The sequence below is a fragment of the Tauraco erythrolophus genome, chromosome 4 (genome assembly GCF_009769465.1).
Source record: "Tauraco erythrolophus isolate bTauEry1 chromosome 4, bTauEry1.pri, whole genome shotgun sequence".
Classification (NCBI taxonomy): Eukaryota; Metazoa; Chordata; class Aves; order Musophagiformes; family Musophagidae; genus Tauraco; species Tauraco erythrolophus.
This window is the reverse complement of record NC_141468.1, coordinates 62,507,641-62,530,568: the sequence shown is the minus strand read 5'-3', so window position 1 is coordinate 62,530,568 and position 22,928 is coordinate 62,507,641. Positions and strand designations below refer to the sequence as shown.

Here is a 22,928-nt window from a genome sequence, read left to right as displayed (position 1 = left end):
ATCTCCATGGAAACTGATGGCAGTGTACTAGCGCAGTGTTTAGACAGACTAAACTACGCGCTGGGTTATAAAACACATTGTGGGGAAGAAAGGGACTTGGCAGCAAGTTTTTATCGCTCTTGAAACTCCTGGCAAAATACCAGCTCAAAAGGGAGGAGTCAATGCAGTAAGGCTGGAGCAAAAGAGCTTTTAAAATAGCTCCTAAAACAATACGAGAAATTAACTAGCTAGGTGGCAGCCTAGGAGAGGCTTTTCATGTTCAGAAGCACTGAATGTTGAGGAAGGAGAAAACTTTTTAGTTTAGGAGTGTAATGCAAACTCTTAACTGTTGGTCTTTCATGCCTAGCCGGTGAAGTCCGACTCTCAAGTTTATTCTTTTCTCCTTTAATCTCATCTCACGAGGCATTTAAGTTTTGATCTTCCTGTGATTCATTTCTGATGCAGCCTCCCAACTCTGCAGTCATTAGAAGGTCTTAATCCTTACAGAAACAGATGCTCAAATAAACCCATTGGAAAGGGCAGGATTTCAATAGGTACTCCTTTGAAAGTGAAGATCATGGTCTTCAAAAGGAAGCTTGGACTCCATACACAACAATATTATTTTTTTCTTTATTAAAAAAGGAAGGAAGGGGGGGTGTGGGGGTTGGGGGGGAAGAGAAAGTGCTGCCAGATTGGTCACAAGGGGTCTTTTCACTCAGCCCGAGTGTTCCAGCATGATGAATGGAGCAAAAGTGAAGAGGTGTGGTCTCATCTGGCCCTCAGAGGTCAATCAATAATAAAATTGCTGCTTTAACTCTTGGCTTTCTTTCTTTAACTGGATCAATAAATGCCAGAACAGGCAGTACAACAATTAGACAAATGGCAACTGCTGTGACTTGCCATCTGAACTTTGCTTCCGCCACTCCCACCCCCTGCCTATGACCCCTTCCAGATGTGAATATTTTTCTTTTGTTTGAATTAAGAGACCTTTTGAAAGAACAGACACCAGGCATGCTTTGTTCCATTGTGACAAAGCTGTGACATTTCCAGCTGGACATAGCTGACATGAAAAGGGCTTGTTTGTCCTTTTTTTTGCAGGAGCAGCAGGAACTTTTGAGCTTGGCTGCTGAATGTTGCATTCACAGGTTTGGAAAAACACCTCCTGCCTGTCTCCCTCTGCCCCACCTCCCCTTCCAAAAAAATCAAAAGTGAAATTGCAGGCTGGTTTTTGACAAACCAGTCTGTAAGCGATAAAGAAAGTACTTTGTCCACTCCACACCTATCTTGCTTTCATCTTGTCCATATACTTCAGAAAAGAGCTATGGCACTACTAGCTGCCTCTTAGCTAAGTTCAAAGGAGATGAAATAACATTCCTTTCTATAGTTAGTTCTTCCCCCAACACAGTCTGTTTCAGCAAGAATATCAGTGGGTAGTGCCCCTCTCTGTTCTAAATAACCTCACTCTTGGTGAGTTGGAGTTGGCAAGCTTTGGAGAGATGAAGGTAAGCTGTTAGAGTCCGTCAGTGCTAAGGAAGCCATTCGTTCCTCTGTCCTGCCATACCTGCAGCACTGAGCTCACCCGTCCTGCAGTTGGCCAGCCTCCTGTGAACTGAGGATGGGATGTGAGAAGAGCAAGAAACAGCAAAGGAGGAGGAGGAAACTCATGAATTCGTTTGGCCCAAAGTCTAAGCACCTAATTGAAAACCTGACCGTTTTTCTTTCACTGGTTTTCTTAAATTGATTACCTTTTCATGAATAAGCTAAAGGGATATGCAGTACACCTTGAATTATACTTGAGATTTTGAAAACGCGTTCTTTGCCTGACATAGACTCTGTAGGGAGGTTACATGTGCTGTCTTATCCTTTAAGACAGACAAGTAAGATCTGCCAAATTAATTTAAAGTTAAAATAAACTACTTCTGATTAATTACTATACCAGTCTTTTGAGTTGAGATGAATTTAAGGCCTTTCAGAATGTCTTAGGGCAACTGGATTGGCATCTGATGAAATGGATCTCTGTACTAATACATAATCTCACTGATGGTCCTGGTGGGTCGGACCAAGAATCTTCAGCAGGAGCACTCAGTGAGTCACCTTGGCCTTAACTGAGTGTTAAAGCTATTAAGATGAAAACTTAGGTTTTTGATGTAACAATGTTGTCTGAGGTCATGTTTCTTTTTTCTCGCAGCTCCAATACCATGTCAGGCTCTTACGTAGCCCAACCAAGCATGTGTCATTGAAGAAAGGAGCCCGTTTGGTCTGGGCAGGAGGTCTTGTCATTAAATGAAACTTCTACCGGATGCTCTCTGCAAGTTCATAAGAGCTAGTAAACCTGAGGAGGACAGCTTGGTTTGAGTTATCAGGCAAGGCCAGGCATGCTGTGCTTGCCAGCTCTGAATGAGACTAAGCTGAAAGACTAGTTTCAGTCCTAATAATGTCTGGAGTGCATGTGGTTGAGTTTCCTTTTAATTATGAGATTTTTTTGGTTTTTGTTTTTGTTTCAAGGTGAAGAGGCTTTTGCTCTGATCTGCTCCTTATTGCTCTAGACTTTCAGGGTATAATTCTGTCTTCACATGATGCTATAAATTGGAAGAAACTTAAATGATACTGGTGGAAATAATAGTACTATAAAAGATAAGAGAGGAAAACTGGGCCTTCAAGTGCCAATTAGTCAAACAAATGCAGAGTTCATTAAACTTAAAGGCCTACTGTAGCTCATTAAACCTGTGAAGAACCTCACATGTGACACTTGAAATTTTACTGGGTAACTTTAATGGACTGTTACTGCTCTTTAAGCTAACTACATCTCACCTAGACTTCTCTGAGACAAGGACTGTTGCAAGACTGTCTTAACTTTTCCTCAGCTTTGTGGCACTGAATGCTTGTTGCAAATAGCAGAGCTGAAGGTCACCCTCTTTGGTAACCCTCTGTGTTTAAGCACTTGGGGCACAGAGGAGGAAGGCACATTGCTGGGGATTTATTAAAACCCAGAGCTTTTGCTCTAAAGCAGGTACCTGAAAGAGCACGCCAAAGTTATCAGTGCTCTGCCCACCGGTGACTCTGCTACCAGCATTATTTGCCCATAATGGGCTAAAGCAAATCTTTAAAATATTTTTCTTTAAAACTAGGGTTAAACTGGATTTGTTTGGGAATAACTTGAGAAAAGAATGTTAACCAATGAATTTCAAATTTCTGCTGTTTGAAAGTGGTGCTGGGCCTGAGGTAAATGAGACCAAGGTGGGTTAAATGGATTTATATCCTCTTAACGCCAGATCTAAAATCTGGCCCAGTTCTCAGTATGGAAAAGAAACAGTGGACTAGCCTCATAACCTGTGGAAAGAAGATGCAGTACCACTGGTCTCAGCAGCGTTTTACTATCTTGTCAGAGTTGGATTTGATTTGACAGTTTCAGGCTTCTAAGAAGAATGTTACAAACATGAGAGAGCTTAAAACTATTATTTAAAAAAAGTTGACCTTCTGCTGTAATGTGAAGTACTTCCCTTGAGTGACCAGAGTGAAGATTTAGTGCATTAACTGATGATGTCTAATAACATAAAAATGCAAGTAGTTTTACACAAGCCTGATTATTGTATTTATTCAATGTTTCTGTCAGCTAGAAAAGATTCTGGGAGTCTTTTGGAAACAAGATAGAAGTCTCTTGAGTTGCATGCTTGTAAAATAAATGTTGAATATGAATAGTCCAGATTCCTGCTGGTGTTTATATAAGACCTTTTCAAAAGGTAATTTCAGCCCTTAGAAGCAGTATACAGACAATAAAATAACAGTTAAATAGCAGAGACGCATATGCAAAAATAACATCAAACCTCATCAAATATCAGTAATGTTTTCCCTGAGATGTAGAATCTCACTTTTAGTTTAAGAAGAAAGGAGGCGATTGAGGTGTCCCTCCTGGGACTGAAAGACACCAGGAACCAGCAGAGAGCAGTGCATGGGGAGAATGTTGAGGATACCGTTATTAACTTGGGGATACCGTTATTAACTTGGGGATAAGGTCTTGGGTTGTCCTAGTAAGGAACTAGTGGTCTGTGTCAGTGCACTCTGCTTTGAAAACTTCTGTCTTTGTTACAGGTGGGGAAGAGGACGATCGCAGCAGTAGGCTTAATGGGAAACTTGTGATGGGAGAAGGTATTTAGGAGCTGTAGGAGGCCCGAAGGCCCTTCAAAGACTAGTTGTGGAGTATGAGGAGGAGAGAAGCATTACTGGAGAAGGGAGAGATGTTGTATGGATGCATTGATGAAGAACTAGATACAGGCTGGTCAAGCTAAGAAGAATGATGAGCTGTGATGCATGATAGGCCACCCCATTTGAAACTGTGGGGCATGCCCAAGGTGGATCTAATCCATCCAGGACAGTGCGTGAGTACTGTGGCTTCGGGAAACACATAGATAGGAAAACCCACATAAAACAATCTGATGCTCTACTGATTGATCTCTAACAGCCTGTAGCATGTTTGTTTCTAACTGGCAATCAAGACTTGGGCTTTGAAAAAGCCTGGCTGGCTGGACTGGCCATGGACAGAGGATACACACTTTACTCTATTTGGGCTGTAGCCAAGCCATTGCCTTCCTCCATCCAGATGAATTCAAAGTTCCTTCAAATAGCCCTTCTAGCAGTGCAAGTTGCATGGGTATGTGTGCAGGGCTTGGGCTCCTTTATTTTCACCAGGTGAGTTATAAGGAAAAATACAGCTTAGCTGGAAGATGATGCAGATAGTGCAGCAGGAGAAGAAGCAACTGAAATAAAGACAGATGTGACATGCTGTTGAAAGATACTTTTGATGTACATAAAGTAGTAACGTGACCTACTACAGTCAGGTGATGAAAGGGGATCGTGCAGACCGCAGAGCCATCATTGCCCAACACCTATTTGTTACTGATTCTGGACAAAAATACACACTCTAATAAAAAATACAGTCTTCCTTAGTTACCCATCTGTGTGAAAGTGTCACAGCATTGTAATCCTGCTGGTTCTTAAGAGCTTAGAAGTAGTTTATCAGGGAGGTAAAGAAAGGTGTGTGAAAGGGCCCAAGAATGAAAAAGAGACCCCATAGGTTTTTCTCTTCTTAATTACTTGACTTTGACATGAAAAGGCCCAGGTTCTGCTGGCCTGCATGATCACGGATACTTCAGCAAAGTAGACGTAAGTTGCACCAAATAGTAAGGCTACACCAGGTGCAACAGCATGAAGGTAACTCATCATTACTTCTTGCTCCCTATTAGTTAATTAAAAAAAAAATTAAAATCTCACAACAGCACATAGGAAACAGGAGTACTTCTATTCCACAGGGCCATGTTCAAAATGATCCAAGCTCGTGCTGGCGTAGACTGAAGGACATGAATTTTAACTCCCTTATGCAGTATTGTAATTACAGTATGGAGGCTTCAACATCTGTTTCCTTTTTCCCCCCTGTATTGGGTGTTACTGCAGTGCAGCCTGCAGGGAGGCCTGCTGGCATTATGTTAGTCTGTTAATTTTCTATAGAAGAGCACTGGAGCATTTGTTCAGACAACAAGTTCAATCTCTCATGCTCAGTGAATACATGAACAAAGAAAGATCTTGCTCCTCTGACGTTTAATCAGCCCTCTCGAATTTCTTGGATCATCTGTAAATAGGAAGCTCTCCCTCTAGTGAGCAGGTTTTGGTGTTGGTCCCCAAACAGTTAAAATATGAGGGAAAAAAATGTGCTTGCTTGTACCAAGACAGGAAAACCACAGAATGGAAAACTTCCACTTAACTTCGAAAGACAGGAAATGGCTGGTGTTGGAAGGCAACAGGTAGAGGAGGAGAGCGCCAGAGGATATCTGTAGAAAACCAGCTATTCCCCAGACACTTCTCCAGCAACGTGTTCTTTTGGTGGAAGGAGTTCCAGGCTGGCCCCACTGTTCCAAGCCGTTTATACGCTTTCCAAACACCGCCCCAGTTTCCTACTTCCTGCCTCTTCTGACACTGCTATAAATATCCTGCCTGCCTTTCGTGGGTCTAGAGAAATGGACACTGGAGATTAAAGGGGATTGAGGTGACAGGATGAAACAGCCTTTAGACCCGCTCTTGTGAAGTGCACAGTTGCTGGATCCTCTGCTTTAACTTGTAAAGTGTGAGGTTGCTGGGTCCCCTGCTTAAATTTCCCTGGGAAAAGGAGGGAGTCCTTTAAGAGTGAAACAGTCTTCCTGTTTATCATACTCACCTCTGGACTAGGACACATGAGCCTGTTTCTAAGTAAATGATTTCCTCCAATAAATAATATACTATATATGGTGCCAAGCTAAAAGCTGAAAAATTTATGGTATTTGGGAGAAGGGAGGGTGGGGAAAAGAGGTTTAAGAAGGAACAGGAGACACTAGTTGATGGACCACGCTACATGGAAAAGTATAGCACTTGCAATAATGAATACCTTAAATGCACTGGTGAAGAGGATCAGTGCAAGAGGAAATAAAACAGCAAAGTGACCCCTGGGGCATTTAAGTAGCCATCATGTACAGTACTTCAATAGCCACAAAATACAGGGTCCTCCGTTAGCATCCCGCAGGGCAAAAATCACAAGCCCAGAGAAGCGTGGAAGACAAAAGCAGCAGTTCCTGTGCAAGAGCCTCAGTATTGCAAGGGATTGTGCTGAGGGTAAGGGCAAGATGAGTTCTTAAGCCTGTTGTTTTACTTCTCTAAATATGAAGAGCAGCACCTGCCTCTTTTTCTTTTTTTTCTTGTTTTTTGTTTTTTTTTTTCCCCCAAGGGGTGAAGGATTAAGGATTTAGTTGGTTATTTCCTTAGAGGATCAAGATGAAATGAAGACTTCAATGTCTCTTTCCATCTTCTCTACAGACAGTATATTTCAATAGAATTAAGCAGCTGTCCTGCTTTTCCCCCACTGTGTAACAGTTTACAGCTTTACAGAGAAGCACAGAAGTAGAGGATTCTACAATATTAGGCAGAACTCTGAGGTGGCTCTTTTTAAGAGACCCCAAATTATCACTGGAAAGTTTTAGTGGAATATTATCCACTCAGAGAGAAGCTTGGCTAACCCTGATGGCAAACAGCCAATGACCTTTATCAATATGTTGCCTTTAACACCTTCATTTTGGAACAGGCACTCTGCAGTAGAACCTGTGATATTGAGTCATATGCATCATCCAGCTAGCTTGGAGTTCTGATGCTGATAAAAATATACCTCCCAGAAGCCTGATGTGGGATATTCTGACTTTCCCATAGCCCCCTTCCGTGGCTGTCATCCTAATTCCTTGTAGTTAGAGACTGATTCAAACCCTGCAGTTTTAAGTTCCTCCTGAAACTCTTTAAAGTCATTTGTTATTTTAACTCTGGAGAGTCTACTCTATCAGTATGAATGTCTAATCTACTTCTCACATGCGTTGTAAATTGCAGCAATCTCTTGAGTTTCCCAGTGTATTCTGGTTTGCTCTTTTCCTGTTTGACTGAGAGACGGACAGGATGGGAATCATGTATTCATATTGTGAAGATTCTCCTGATGCCAAATAATTATGGGACTATAAAGCTACAACTAATAAATCTTTGTGTTGCAGAGCCCTGCATCCCTCTGTGTTGTGTGATGTAGCAGGAGCCTGCTGGAGTAGCACTGCCAGCCTGATCTGAAAGAGACTTGTCCTTTCCAACACGTTGACTCTCTTGGAAAAAAACAGCAAGCAAAGTGGGAAGCAGGTCCTCACTGGCCTTCATTCCTATGCCATGTTTAAATTGGTTGAAGAAGTAGTGTGGATTGAAAAAATCAGACAGCACCTGTGTATTTGGCTGGATGGGAAACAAAGCTTTCACTAGTACCGGAAAGTTTTCAAGCCAATAGGTTCCTTCCTGTCAGTGCAAGATCTCATGTTTGTTTCTGAATGCTCTTCTCTCATAATGATTTCCTCCAGTACTAATGGCTGTTGGAAGAGGTAGGGTAAAGGAAAGCACTGGGTCTTTCTTTCCCTCCTTCCTCAGAAACTGTTTCCTGTTTGTCTTTTATGCAGTATGGCAGCTCGGGCCATTGACGTAAACTTTGTCCTTTGTGCTGTTCAAAGCTCCCCTCTTCTGAATTTGACAGCATTGCCTACACACAAACTGACTGGGCAGCCTTTTTGACAGAAGGACAGGAGAGCGAACAGGACAGGATCCTAGGGTGACAGTTGACTTGGTACTCCTGGGTTTGCGTTTTTGTGCAGGCTCTGTATTTGTTCATCAAGCCATCATAAGGTGAGCACATGGCAGGGTTCCTTCCAGTATATATTCCTCAATATATACGGACCAACAAGGAAAGATCGACCAAAGTTGTTACAGAAATATAACTGTGCAACATAGAATAATGTGGAAAAGGCAGGTTTTGTTCCAAAAAATACCTGGAGTCCTGAATGGGAGGGAAGGAATTCAGTGGAGTTTTCTAAGATGAGCTGCTTAGCCCACTTGGACTTCCTTCTCTGATGAAATGCATCAGAGCTCACAGCAGCCATCTGAACTTGGGCAATTAGAACCAAAATGCTGATGCATGTTGGTTCTCCACTGAATTTTGGAGTATATCTTTCTTCTATTTTTTTTCCTTGTGAGAACATCTCAGCTGGAGTTGCTGCAACAGCTGTATTGTCATAAACATACTGAAATTCAGTAATGTGGACAACCAGTGTACACTGGAATCAAGAGCACTATAATGGTTAAAATAAAATTAAACAAAAAAATCTCATTTCTGTATTCTCAGAGTAATTTCGTTTGGCAAAAGCCAAGGACGGAATGGAACTATACGTTCATGAGCTAGCTACATGTTTGCCTGCCAATTTAATAGCAAGAGCAAGCAGGATCAGTGTTCCTTTCACCCAGAAAAGGAAAAATACATTTTGGTGAGATTACACTATAATGATAGCGGTTTCAGCCCCGTTTGGGTTTTAGAATGTATTAGCAGCAAGCTACAGCTGACAGGACCAGGCAGTGCCAGTCTGCTTTCTGTAGAAGCAGTAAGGCTTCAACTATTCAAGGCTGTATTTCTTCCCTGCCCTGTTTGGAAGGTGGCACGGGAATCCTTACTTGTCTTGGTGAATTGTCACTAAACTCCCTTCCAGAAAATGTCACTGCAAACTGTGGCAATGAGAACGTAATCCGTGGCTGTTTTGCATAGTTGGGTAATTTGTTGGTTTTGGTTTTAAGCCAACTTGTGCCTCTCTGAGGCTAGCACTGCTCCAAACCTTATTAATAGCAGCCCTTGTCATTTTAGAGGTTTTATCTTCTCATCATAACTTATACATGCTCATTTCTGGATTTGCTAATACACACTTGCACTTCCTCAGCTTCCTTGCTTGTGGAAGGCACAGTGTGCCACCACTGGCTTTGTTAACTGGGGTTCTGCTTATCCCGCAGAATATTAGGAGTGGACATGAAACTAGACATTGGTAAGCCACACCTCTCATTTTTCTCGGGGGAAAAAAAGCCGTGTAACTATTCTTAGTTGGTGTATTAAGTGTGAAATCAAGCAGTTCTAAGGGGACGAACAACTGCTATTGAGAAGGAGTGCCTTTGTGCTTCTGTCTTCTCCTCGGAGCTACAGCAGTTCAGTGTTCTTCGCTCAAAGTGTTTCCCTTGGGGTAGTGGAAAATCAAGAGCTGAGCGAGGCTGCTAAAAATCCAGGCTTAGACGTGTGCCTCGTGTGCGTGTGTGTACATCTCGCAGTTCAGTGATGACCCTCATGACTTCTTGAACTTCTAATGACAATGCAGCTGTCTGTTGGTGGTGCTAATTAACCCAAAAGCTGATTCCTCCCTCCCCCTCGTTATCCATTCTGTGAATGAGATGTGAAAACAAGACGACGACTTTTCCCGTGCCCTTAGGGCTGTCTGAGCCTGGCAGCAGTGACCCTGCCTGAGTAGAACTGAAAGAGCTGCTGCGCAATGGCCCATGCTCCTTTTTAATGGGTTATTAAAATTCCACCTTCTCCCCCCTCCCTCCAGTCCTGTTACAGTTTGGAGTGAAGGCACTTAGGGAAAAACAGCTGCAGGAATAACTTTCTCTCTTTTCTTTCGGAAAGGCAGAGACAGCTGTTCAGTTTGTAAGTCTAGGGATTCCACCACTTATTTGGGGCCTGATCCCACTCCAGTTAAAATCAGTGGAAAGATTCCCACTGTATTCAACAGGCAGTTGAAGGAAGCAGCTTCAGGAAGTAGCCTGCAATCAAACAATACTGCTTTAAAATGTTGGAAGTGGCTGGAAAGAGAAAGTAGGAAGGCATTTGTCATAGAGTTGACTTGCCAACTTGCCTGGACTCTCAAAGTACAAGCACTCAGCAGGCCAGTGTTTTACTTGAGGAGCAGGTTAAATTAGTGTGTTTGTGGTATCCTGAGTCACTTTTAAAAGACGGCTCTAGTATGTCCACATTCATTTACAGTCTGCAGTGTTGACAGCCTTTTATTGGCACAGTGAATTAAAGGTCTGATCTCTGCTTATTTTAGTTTAGATACTCTTTGAGATCATAGGGGATAATGGCTTACTTCTTGAAATGATGCCAGTTCTCAGCACCTGCGGCTCTCATTGGTATGAATGTACTTGCTGCTTCTGAAAAATGAGGGGAAAAATGGAATTTACTCTTAGTTCTGTCATTAGAGCTTGTTGTTGTCACCCCTGATTTATATAGTGAAAGAGGAGTCTAGAAACTTGCTGGAGAGGGTCAGAATTTCTGTTCCACAGAGAATTTTGAAATGGTGGAAATTTATTCAATCTGAAATGTGAGGGGAAAATGAAAATATGAGTCTTCAGCATGGAATTTTCTGGAAAAAGTGATTCTGATGCATCTGAATCTTGTTTTGAAGGATTAATTCAAAATGCCCATTTAACCAAGGTGTCATTTCACATCAACATTTAGACTTCAAGTGCAGTTGAAGAGAAATGCTGATTCACGATGAAAATAGGTCTCAGTTTTTCTGAGAAGAAAAATAAAAAAAGCAATTTTGCTAAAGGTGATGCTTTCATTAAAAATTTGTGACTTAAGTAAAGCCATGTTTCCTGACTGGAAGAAACATATCCAGAATCATTTCTACCAGTCCAATCCCTGATGGTATAACAGTAACAGCCTCTGCTTCTGGAAGTGCTGATTTTGATCAGGTTACATGCTACCTCTCAAGCTGGGGGAGATTCCAGTTCATTAGTCCTCTGGGATTTGTAGTTAGCTTTTTGTCAATGCGGAGAATTCCCTTTGAAACAAATCTACATACCCTTTGCTTGCTCCAGTGCTTGCCAATGGGCAGTTCTCTTCGGGTTTGCTGCATTAATGAACAAACAAGTTTGTGGTTGTGCTGCTGCCACTGGACTGAGACAAGGTATTTCCTTTTGTGTTTCTGTTAGTTCCCTCCTTGTGGATGTTTAAACATGCTTACACCTGTGTTCCACGTGTGAGCTTAGCTAGAGCCCCGAAAAGCTGGCTCTTGGGAAGGTGGTTCATTACTTTGCCAAAGTAGTCCTGTTACAGCAGTGTCTCAGGGGACCTAGATGGGCAGGAAGCAGTCAGGCTTGGTGTATATACCCTGGAAATGATTACCCCTTGTCTGTAAACATTCAGCAGTATAGTGTCCGGAGAACTTCTGCCTCCCAGAACAGTTAATGGGCCTTAGAACATTCAGAAATAGCAATCACTGTGCCAGAGTGGCTGTGAAATGACTATCCAACTCTATCTGGTGACATTTTTTTTTTTTGCCTAAAAAGTTCCAAGGACACCTAAGAAGTGGTACCAGAATGCAGGCTTTTCTCTCTCAAATTGGAACTTTATGAAAGTTTTTGGTAAGAATACTTTACGAAGCTCTTGAACTCCAGTAGCACAGATGAGCTAACTGACTGGTAGGATCACTTCAAGTAAATCTCCATCAGATTCATATGGTCAGACTTTAGTGTTTTTTATATGGAAATTCTCATTAGCAATACTGACAAGGAATAAAACAGTATAGTTAGTGTTGAATTTGTGTAAATATCTATTGTGAAGAAAAAAAAGTCAACAATTAGTGGTAGACAGGCACTGTTAACCATTCAGTATATTCTCTGTCCTTGCAAAGTCTAGCAAAGAGTATCTCCTTAATATTTCATTGAGAGTACCAGGATGCATATGAGTGTTCAATTCATGACTTACAACTTCCGGAAATCTATTCTGATTATGGCCTGTTGGGCTGTTCATGAGCATGAAATTTTGATGAAAAGTTTGTATGAAGGAATTTTGGGTAGTAGAAGAACAAGATGGTTTTGCTGTTTCTTTCTCTAGTGTGGTTTCTATGGAACAACTTTGGCCAGTCTGTGAGTCGGACAGTTACGGAGTTTCTGAGAAAACTGTTTGAAGAACAAAGGTAACTGGCCAGTGTCTGCCTACCCTTTCTGCTGTCAGTGCTCTCTGTCATTGCACAGGGAAAATCCTGTGCCTTCAGAGCCAGAGGATATACAGTATTTGTTACCCATGTAAAGAGTTGTTGCTATTAGATGTTCTTAGACTTCCAAGTCTTCTCATTACTTCGTTCATGAGATGTCTCATACTACTCTCCTTTTTTTATTATTTTTTTTTTAACCTTACTCCCACAACAAATCAACACTCAGTTCTTCTGGCCTTCAATATGCCTTTGAAGGTCCAAAATGAAGGATGATGTTTTAGAACGCAGTTACGACATGGCACTACATGTGATCCTGGAAAGTTCTGGATAGGTGGACAGATTCGTGAGTGGGAGGTTTGTCCTGATCTTGACCTGTAGTGTGACTGGGAAGTGTGGTACATGAGGCTGATCCAGGGCTCAGGAATGTTTTCCACTTGCTTTAATGAACACTGAATCAGGATCATAATGCGACACCTTTGTCTTTACACGGTGCTCAGACTCCAGGGTAAAATTCTTTATGTAGCTGAGCTCACCTACATAGTATTAATGATTGTGGTTACATAATAGACATTGATAAAATGGGCAATTAGTAAATTCCTTAAGTATTATGATAAACTAGAACTGTGTCATGGACATGTCCAGTGTACGTGAACAGTCTGCCGAAGCTGTCAGCTTCTGAACAACTTATAATGGTGGGCAAAGGTACTGGCTTCCTACAGGAGGAATCGTTCAAATGCAGGCCTAATACGAGGTCCTGTCAGGTCCAGTGCAAATAGGAGCAGCGGAGCAGCACATAGAGACCTGACCTGGTTAAATATGTATACCTCTTTGGTGTGGACAGCTGCTTAGCTATCCGTTTAGTGCAAGTTTTCTAATGCAGGAAGGAATTTGCAGGCCCACCCTGTACCCTTGAAATCTATACATGTTCCCAAATGGTTCTTCCTCTGGAGCTCCTACGTGCAAAATTGAGTGTAAACCATGCGATCAGTGGAGTGCAGCCTCCTTGCAGAACGCTGGCATACGTCCCAGCGGGGCGAGGTGCTGAAGCAAGGAGAGTCCTCTGAAGTGAGTTGCTGAAGCAGGGAGTGTCCAGGCCTGTGGCTTTTGATACTCGCTGTTTTGAAAGGTTTACATGGGCTGTCAGAACTGCCCTGTTTCTAAGGCACAGAAGAAAACTGCTTTCAGATGTTCTTCTTAGCAGAACTCTTTCTTCTTCCCCCTCCTGTTGGGCCATTTCGATGTGAGCTCCCAATGTGTTCATGAATTGCACAGTGGGTTGAGGAAGACTACAAAATAGGCAGATTTGGCTCAAGAATTTTCTATTGCCTCCTTGGAAAATACGGTGATGAATTTATTACTCCAGATATCCCACAGAGGAAATCTAGCACTAAGGAGTGAAGACATGCCAGTTCTATGTATCTGGCTTTGCAGATGTATCACTATTATATGAAATGCGAAGTAGCATCTACCAGGTTCAAGCCCTGGGCGTTCGTTGTTGACATGGTTGAGTGCTGGATCAGAGCATCTTTCCCCCCTTCTTCTTGTGATGTATGCGAACGGTCTCTTGGCTGCTTGGTGAAGATAGTGTTTTTTTGTTCTGAGAACCAGATATCAAGCTGCAACACAGCAGCTTGCAGAAGGAATGACCATATCCCAATAAAGCAACTTATCTAAAACTTTGCAGGCTAAGGGCTTTTCTTTCTCAGCGGAACTAAAACTTCCTGGAAAAATTGCAGTCAAAAAGAAAAAATGGAACAGAACAGTGTGTCTACGCTGCCTCTTCAGCCTCAAATCTCCTCACTGTGTACCTATTTCAATGTACATATAAAAACAATGTCATTTGAATACTTGCAGCAACAGTTGAGTTCCTTGCTTAGGATCAACAGTACTTTATTCTTTAAGCAGTGCCCAAGATTGTAGTAGGTTTTTTAAAATACCACGCAATCCATTTTAGTCACCGTAGCACTCGTTCTTGTAGTTTATCATCATGATCTATGGAAATGGAAGACCAGCCTCACTTGCAACTCTATCACTAAATCACAGGCAAAGGACATGTTTTCTCTTTGCAGAGGCTGCTTCCCTAACTGTACTTCTTTAGGCATTTCATCTCTCATCATATGCTCTAATTTGCTTTGCATGTTACTGCTCACTTGATGGGTTGGGAAACGACCAATGCCAGATGCACATTCCTTTCAGGCAGTAAATGCTCCTGCAGCAGTGAGCCATGTGCACCAGCTCCTTGTTTCATTAAAATCACATATGGTTTTCATTTGCCCCTAATTGGTCTCACTTCAGCTCTGCCATATTCTCTGAGTGGAACGCTTAGACCTGTGGCTCCTTCGAACAATTCCAAAGAGCTATGAGAAACCAGTCTTGCCTGCCTCAGCCTGTCTTTTCCTCATCCTTTACATACTGTATCTAGAAGTACTTGATCTGGAAGTGAGGACTGAGTTAAATCTTACTGTACAAATCCTGTGTAGACCAAAAGTAAATGGAAAAGATGTTTTGAGCTGGGTATTGCCTGACCAGCTTTGAGTCATATGCTTGTTATTTTTATCCACTGTTGTAAGCTGGCTTTGCAAGTGCTTTTGTGCATTGGTTTTGACAACCGTCTTTCCAACGCTGCTAACCTTGGCTGAAAGCAGTTCGTTCTTTGGCAGTTGACAGTGGCACAAATGAGACAAAATGGACTCTGCTGAACACATCCGTTGGAGAGAGGTGCAAGGTGCCTTTCTACTGCGCTCTGTTCGTGAGGCCCTCCCTTCCCCTCCCTCCACTTGCAATCACTTTTCCTTCCTTTACTCGTTTACTTGCTTATTGGCTTTTGCCTCTAGCCTGTATTCAGCTTTCAGTAACTAGTTAAAAAATATTTAGGTGGAAAGTTTAAAAAAAGCCTGCCAAAAAGGAGACAGAGAAATGACTAGTTGGCAGGAATGACATTGGTTTCTCTTTTTATTTTACCAGTGGTTTCTCAAAGCTGTAGGCACACTCATTATGTAGTCTGCAGTGTCTCTGCTTATATCTGTAGAATGTTTTCTTGAGGCAAGCTTCGAGACTAACTTACTGACACGTGTAATTCTTGTGAGTCAGCTACCTATACTCTGTGCCTCTTCTAGCTAATCTCTTGGGCCCCTGGCTTCCCTGAGCTTAGTAAGTGTAATAGCTAGGAACAACAGACATTGTTTTTTTTTAATCTTTTTTTCCTCCTTTACCTTTTCTATGTTTATCACACGGTATTTCCTGAAGCTAGTTTCCCTTGGCACAAAATGTACCATCTACACATGCATCTAAAAGATTCTACTTGTAAATGGATATAAATGCGTTTTAGATGTCTCTTTCTTCTTCCTCCTTTCTGTCTCTCCTCTATTCTCCAAACGGACTGTCTGTGTATGATAGGAAAGCAAGGAAGCTAACATCAGGAGTTAGATGCAGGGACAGTGTTGGGCAGCTGAAGAGTCTTCAACTAAATTGCATACAGGAACCTGAATGAAACGACTAGAAGAGAATTGTCAGTTTCTTACCTAACAGAGACCTCTCCTTTCTCTCCGATTCTAGTGTATTTCAAAGGGAGCTTGGGCTTCTATAGGGTCAGATGCACCATATAGGGAGGGAGAAAAATGCTTGCTACTGCTACCATCAGAAAAAATGTACCTAGTTAATAAGCTGTGAAATGCCAAGCACAAACCAAGTTCTGCTTGTTTTATGCAACCTTGCGTCTTTAATTTGTGGTCTTGTTGGGAGGCTTAACTTTCTCCCAAGTGACGCCTTTCTAGAGCAGTTTAAACTTTTTGAAGTGATGGGAGCTCTGATGCAATCATAGTCTTGTGTGAAAGAGTTGTATTGCTCCTTATTCTGCAGAATTGGAAATCAAGCAGTACAGGATGTTGTGCAAATGGACTCCCAGTGGCAGGGAAATCTGCAGGGATGGGAAACCGGGTTGATATTTAGCAGCAATTGCGATCAGTTGTTTTAGACAGAGCTTGGGCCTGGGTGAAGCCATTTAACTGCCTTCACTTTTTTTGTGTGGCCTTCAAACAGCTTTGCTGTGCTATTTGGACCTGTAAAACGAAGGCCAAAAGTAAATGTTATAGTTCTGGTTAGAAAATGGGGAGGAAAGTTATCTGGGTGTTTTGGCTTCCTGTTTTTATTTAGCCTTTTATTGTTAGTCAAAATGTTCCATCATGCTTGCTGAAGTAAGCACAAGTTCTTTCCAGAGTGATATTTATGTGGCCACTGTCTGCCTGGTAGAGGTGATTGGTGTTGAGAAGGTAGGTGCCCTTTCTCAGTGTTACTCGGAGTGCTTTGAAAAGGCAAGTGGTCAAGATGTGGACTGCCAGTAACAGGAGCTAGTTTGTTGGTGAGGGGTATGAGAAGAAGGCAGCCAGCAGTGAACCTCTTACTTTGCTGCCTTTTCTTGCTTTCTTGATGAGGTTCGCTGGTGGTCACGGTGTAGCAGCACAGCTGGATTTGGCTTCTTCCAAGACAAAGCAAAAGAGGTTTGCTTTGCTCTTGTGGCTTTGGCTGAAGGTCATGATGGAACAAGGTAAGAGAAAGCTCTCCTATCGTGGTGGGTTTTTTTTATCCTTCTCATGCTTTTCAAGAAGCCTTCAAATTCAATACTCTAATTTGTAAAAGAATAAAGAATTCCATTTTGGTTTTGTAGGAGGAGTTGACTTTCAGTACAGACAGATCATCAAACAGACTGGACACTTATATCTGTTCTTTTCCCTCTTCTTGAATCCCCTGCTGTCATCAGCATTTCCCTCTCTGTTCTGCTTTGCTGTGGAAGTGGAGGAATGGGTGAGAGGCTGCCTTCTTGTCCCCTTTCCAAAGCAGGCCCCACCCACTGGCTGCTCATACAAGCCTACAGCCACCAGGCAATTTAATAGAGGGATTAGACTAGATGATCCTTTGAGGTCCCTTCCAATCCCTAACATTCTGTGATTCCCAAGAGGCTGCATATAGCTGGGCCTGACTTCCAGTCCAAAGGACACAATCCACTTGTAGTTGTGGCCCTCTGTTTTTAGAGAGGCCAAGAGTGTTGGTAATGATTACTAACAGATCATCCACGGGAGTGGGAAAAGGAATGCAGGTCATGAGAGTGAGCAAGACAGACACAGCAATTTTGTCCTTTTAGCAGCACCATCAGCACCAATGCTAGAAAATCTGTGTGTAAAAGCATTCTGCCTTGAGCAGGTTAGGAGACACCTTCGTATATGCCAGGATAAACTGATACCTCAGTAGTGTGCTAGGTGTGCTCAGGAGTCTTAAACATACCAGCTGCCTTAACCCTGTGTGATGTGAGCCCTCCAGCATGTACCAACACAGTAAGGAGTTTCTGTGAGACAGACTGAATGAGATAGCTGCTAGTAAAGTTGGTGAAAAGTTCTCAGTAAATTGCTCTTGGAAGTGAGCCCTGTTATAGTCTTTGGATGAATAAAATGGGAACCATCCTCCTTGGCATGTCCTATGTCTAGAGTTAAGGCAGCGTTTCCAAGTGCACCATTCTGTTGGGTTGGTTTTGCGGTCCAATTCTTGGTGTAGCCAGTGGCCTCAGGATAGAAAGAGCCTTTCTTCAGGCTCCTGATCACGTTCCTGCTCCCCATATATTTTATTTTGCCACTATTTGGATGTCAGAGAATGGACTGGGAGAAAAACTTGTCTGCGGTGTCTCCATTAGGAAACAACATGAATCTTCCACATCCTTCACTTACTTAAATGCTGTGAGCATGCATCTCAGCCAAACCACTCACTTAAAAATACTCATATTGCACACCAATAAAATAAATCCTTGAAACAATAAATGCAGTGTTTGTTACTCCCCTGAGCCGTTCGTGATAATGGGTCACAAGGGAAATGGGTTTGGAGCAAATCCTGGTCTCTGAAGGGTGTGTGCCTCCACTTAAAATGCTGTTTATGGATCACAACCAGCCCACTTGCATGAAAACATCCGGTTCTCATGGTGCAGTTGGGCATGCAACTGGGTGGGATTCATGGTGTCATCTGGTGCATGTACCACTGCCCTCTCACGACCATAAGGTGAGAGTTGTGATAGTGCCACCATCTAGTGGCTGCCCCCGATAAAGGACACCGGCTGGATTGAACGAAGACAGTTAATGCCTTCATTTTTCAGTTGGGAAAAATAGCTGCTACACCTGTAGTAGCTAGTGGGTGCCTGGATGAAATGACTTGGTAATTACAAGTCTTTTCACCGTGTTTCCTCAGCTTGGCAAATGCCTGACCTAATCTCACATGTTCACTTCCCTCACATCGGTCATTGCCTGTTTGTCTACTCCTTGCCTCGTGAAAAGAGTCTTCTCTTATCTCAGCTGTAAAGCCAGTATCCTCTTCTGCTTCGTATCTTACGTTTAGGCCTATTCTTCCTAGGAATCCTTGAGAAAACGGCCACAGAGTAAGGGATAAAGTTAAAGAGTACTTGAGTTAGATATGTGTGCATTTGGGCAAATAAAAGTGCATATAGAGCCTTTTTCTCCTATGCCCGTTCTGATTTGTTTGCCTTTGCAAGACCTCATCCAGTGACATTTGGAAAATATCTAAGTGATTTTTTGTGTGTATTTGTGTGTATATGTACACATGCAGACCGCTTGTACCACGCTAGAGATGCCAGTGAAATACAAACCATTAGCAGCTTGCACTATACTGGTCCTGTGGCAAATCTGAGCCATCTCTGTTTTCTTAAGCACTAAGCTAGTTTACATTAAAAAAAAAGGCAAGAGAAAAGAGATAATTCTTACATTAATCATTTGCAATGCATCGTTGGATGTATTTCTTGAATCCTCAAACACAGCAGGTTGTTATTTTTTTTTTTTTTTTAAAGAATAGCCAGTAAATATCCGGTTTTCTTTATCTCTGTTCTCTCCCTCATTTTTTTAATCATGTCAAATGTTGAGAAGCAGCGTGTGTATTTTCTCCTCTTTGACTCACAGTATGGCTGCCATGCTTATCTTATCGAGATTTATATCCTCATCTAATGTAACTTTTAATAAATAATTACAAATCACTCATGAGACCTTGCCAACTGCTCCAGTCCCACAAAGTGACCCGACCTGAAGCCCCAAAGTACTGAGAAACATTCATCTCGGAGTATTTTCATAGGCAGTACTTCAAAGGAACTGTGGTTTAAAAATATGCAGCTATTTTGGTGACCACTTGTGTGGGATAAAGTTTCCCATCAGTATTAGCAGGACTGTAATAGAGCTTCAGGGAGAAGGAAGGAGTGCAGGGGAGCAGTCACAGCACCTTTTGCCTCATTCTGCTCAAGCAGTGGCAGTCCCCAGAAGTAAACAGTTGACTTCGTTACCATAACACGGACTGAATTTGCAGCAGAAATACTGTAAACTTCTGATAATTTGCAGAGGGTGAAAAATTCCTCTGGGAAATATGCATGACCTCCACTCAGTTAGGAACAAAGTTCCTTCTCTTCTGACCAGGTGTGAAGAGTGGTGCAGCAGTATAACTGGTGAGCAGTGGTTTGAAGGAGCAAAGATAGGAGCTGGGAAACATGTGGCTGCAGATCTGCAGCTTAGAGCTCTGTCCTAGCAGATTTACAAGTGGCTCTCGTGCGTGGAGGCTTAGGGTGGTGAAGCTGGACATGCAAGAACAACCTCTGAGCAGTCCTGTCCATCCGGCATTTCTCTTGTCACCCAGATGCATTTAATCCTCAAGCAGTGGGAATTCAGCCTCATGAAATACAGGAGGTAGGCTTAAGTTGGAGTATTCTCTGCTTCTTGCGTGACTTTTCCTTTAATGTGAGAAAAATGAGGCAGGGTGGGTTCTTTGTTCATTCCTAGCTTTTTGGTAAAGGAAGGAACTTACCTAGAAAAGTTACCATTTGGGTGATAGAGGCAACTTCTCTGGGCTTGACCCTTTTACAAGAGGCTTGAAGTGACGGCCCACGCTGCAGTTTTTCATGGTTTTTACCATGTGAATTTGCTAGGATGGTTGTTCTTCTCTGACTTTACTGGGGAACAATAATACGAAAATACAGCTCCGTCCACCTGCTTGCAAGGGTAGCATTAGCTGAAATTGAGATGCTGTTATGTGCTAGTGTAGATGTGCGTTTTGAACCTTTGGTCCTGTGGAGAAGCTGTCGATTAGTCCATAAATCAAAGCTGATTTCTTTCTGAAGTGGCTGTGCTACTCTAACTAAAGTTGAAGGGCTGCCAAGCTAGCAGTGGAGTTCATGAAGAAAATGGGGTTTTAGATATTATGTCAGCAGTTGGGACTGTGCCTGTTGTATTTTATGCTAACCATGTTCTGGTTTGGAAATGCTAGCGGTTTGCAATATTGCCTTTTACTGTGTTTCTTATCATTGTCAATAAGATAAAAGATTTTGTTGTTGATTTCGGATGCGTTGGGCAAACACCAGGTTTTTCAATTTCAGCATATCAGATATGCAGTAGATGAAGATAAGACTTTTGACACCCTTTGCTATAGACTCCAGCATTAGTGAAGTGCCTTGGAATTCAGAAAGCCTTAAAGAATCATAGAATCATAGAATGGCATAGGCTGGAAGGGACCTCAGAGATCATCTAATCATTCTAATCATCAAATTCTGTTCTTTCTCATTGACCCTTAGGCAGTCTGGGTTTTGTAGCTTCACTGGTGGTTGGGGGCAGCAAATGGAAGAACCTAGTTCTTTAAAGATACTTGCAGTCCTTAAGGACATCATTCATTATGGCTGCTAAATTTTGAGTACATCAAAGTCTGGACAACTCGTTAAATAGAAGAATCAATAAAATTGCTGGCTTTTACTGCCATTGGATAATAGAGATTTGGAAAAAAAATTAAGAATGAAATTTTACACTCAATGAATGAATGTTTTGTTGGTGCTTTGAATCAAAGCCAGCAGGACTGTCTTACCTAGTTTAAAATTTATTTGACAAGTCTGGCTGAAGCACAGGATATAAATCGGAGCAGAGTGAGTTTGTCTTCATTTCACACCATCCTTATGCACAGGTTCCAGGGACTGATGTGTATAACCAGACCTATCTCTTCCTTTAAATATGTTCTTCAGAAAGCTGGGACAAGCTTTTTGCCTCGTAATTTGGTCTAGGTAGCAAACAAAAACTTAGCCTCTTCCTTTTCATATTTATTTCAGTGGGCTTCTACAGCTGTTTGAAACCTAAATGAGCTAAGAAGCAGCAAGGTGCTTGTTTAATGTCTTATATATACATAGCAAAATGGGTCCTTGAGCTTTGTTGCTACTTTTAGATAGTGCTGTAATGCAAGTAACAACTCGTTGGGTTTTCTTGCTTGCAAAGGAGTACCTCCACCTCTTTGTCTCCCTTCCATGCCTTCCTGCTTTTTAATGACTTGTTTTCTGTGATGAATTAAGATGATAGATTCAGCAAAACACAGATGAAATTCTGTGAAAGCAGTATCTCTGTTCTGTGCAGGGAGTTATGTTCAGGACCTTTGTAGGCTTAGAGGAAACCATGTATGTGGCCTGTTTTAGTTGCTGGATTTCAGTAGTCTGGAACCATTGGGCCATATATTCAGCAGAAGTGCGTTGTTTGCAATGGCGTACCAATATAAGCTTTATACAAAAGTAGCTGGTATCTCCTCTTCCACAAAAAAAGAGGTTTCTGGGGGATTTATGCATAACTATACGTTGTCAATCATGATATGAGTACGTTGCATTCTTTGGATTATTCTACTGGAATAATTTTCATAGCCCTTATAATAAGAAGCTTGATGAATAATATTTTAGGTAAGATTTGCACGGTTATATTGTTGTTTTGGTGTTTCTCTTGATTGATGGAATTTTGAATTCCTTGGTTTATTTTTTGTCCTGCTGTTTGTATGAGCAGTGTTTGGGCTATGGGATTTTGTAACAGTGATCCTTATTCTTCCTAGGATTGGCCTTCTCCAATGTCAATTTATGCAGCCCTTCCAAAAATTAAGTCACTTCTGATGCTTGTATAACATGGTATTATTGTTCTAGGGTAGTGGTCTTTAGCTGAACAGTGCCTAACCTGTCACTAAGCTTTGCTCCTCTACTGACATGAGCAGGTGATTGCAGAACTTTCTCAAAGAGGACTGATGAACAGTAGTGTTTTTGTGTGGAATGCCCCAAAAAATAGATGAGCAGGAGAACTCTTCATTAAGCAGTGACGGTAAACTACCTGTTAGATCCATCTGAGGGACCTCAAAAATCCTTATCTGTGATGGCTTGGTCTCAGTTGGCATTGGTGTGGTGTGTCTGTGGTACAGTGGAGGTATCCGTGTCAGGCTGGATGCTGTGTGCACGCATGCACACACGCTGCCCCTTAGAATCCATGAAGAAATGAAGTGCAGTGTATGCAAGGTCTGATGGGTCAGCTTTTAGTTTGTCTTCCAGGTGGCTTCTGGCTGGCCTGGCAGCTTTCACTGTGGACTTGATGGTTGCTGAACAATCTGCTTTTGCACAGTAGCTCAAGGGAGCCATTTATTGGGAGTTTCATGGTATCTGAAAGGTGGCAGCTGTAGTGAAATCCCCAGATAGGGGATATTCCAGTGTGCTGTACTGTAGTGTTATGGTTACTGGGAAACAGAAGCTCCGTTGGGCACCCAAGGAACAATGTAAAAGTAGTATCTTGT

At 42.2% G+C, this 22,928-nt stretch overlaps 2 protein-coding genes across 3 annotated transcripts in view; one reads left to right on the top strand and one right to left on the bottom strand.

Annotated features, from left to right (window-relative positions):
• SYN3 (synapsin III) overlaps positions 1–22,928 on the bottom strand; it is a 181,497-nt gene that overhangs the window by 96,381 nt on the left and 62,188 nt on the right. The window lies entirely within an intron of this gene.
• TIMP3 (TIMP metallopeptidase inhibitor 3) overlaps positions 1–22,928 on the top strand; it is a 38,433-nt gene that overhangs the window by 2,460 nt on the left and 13,045 nt on the right. The window lies entirely within an intron of this gene.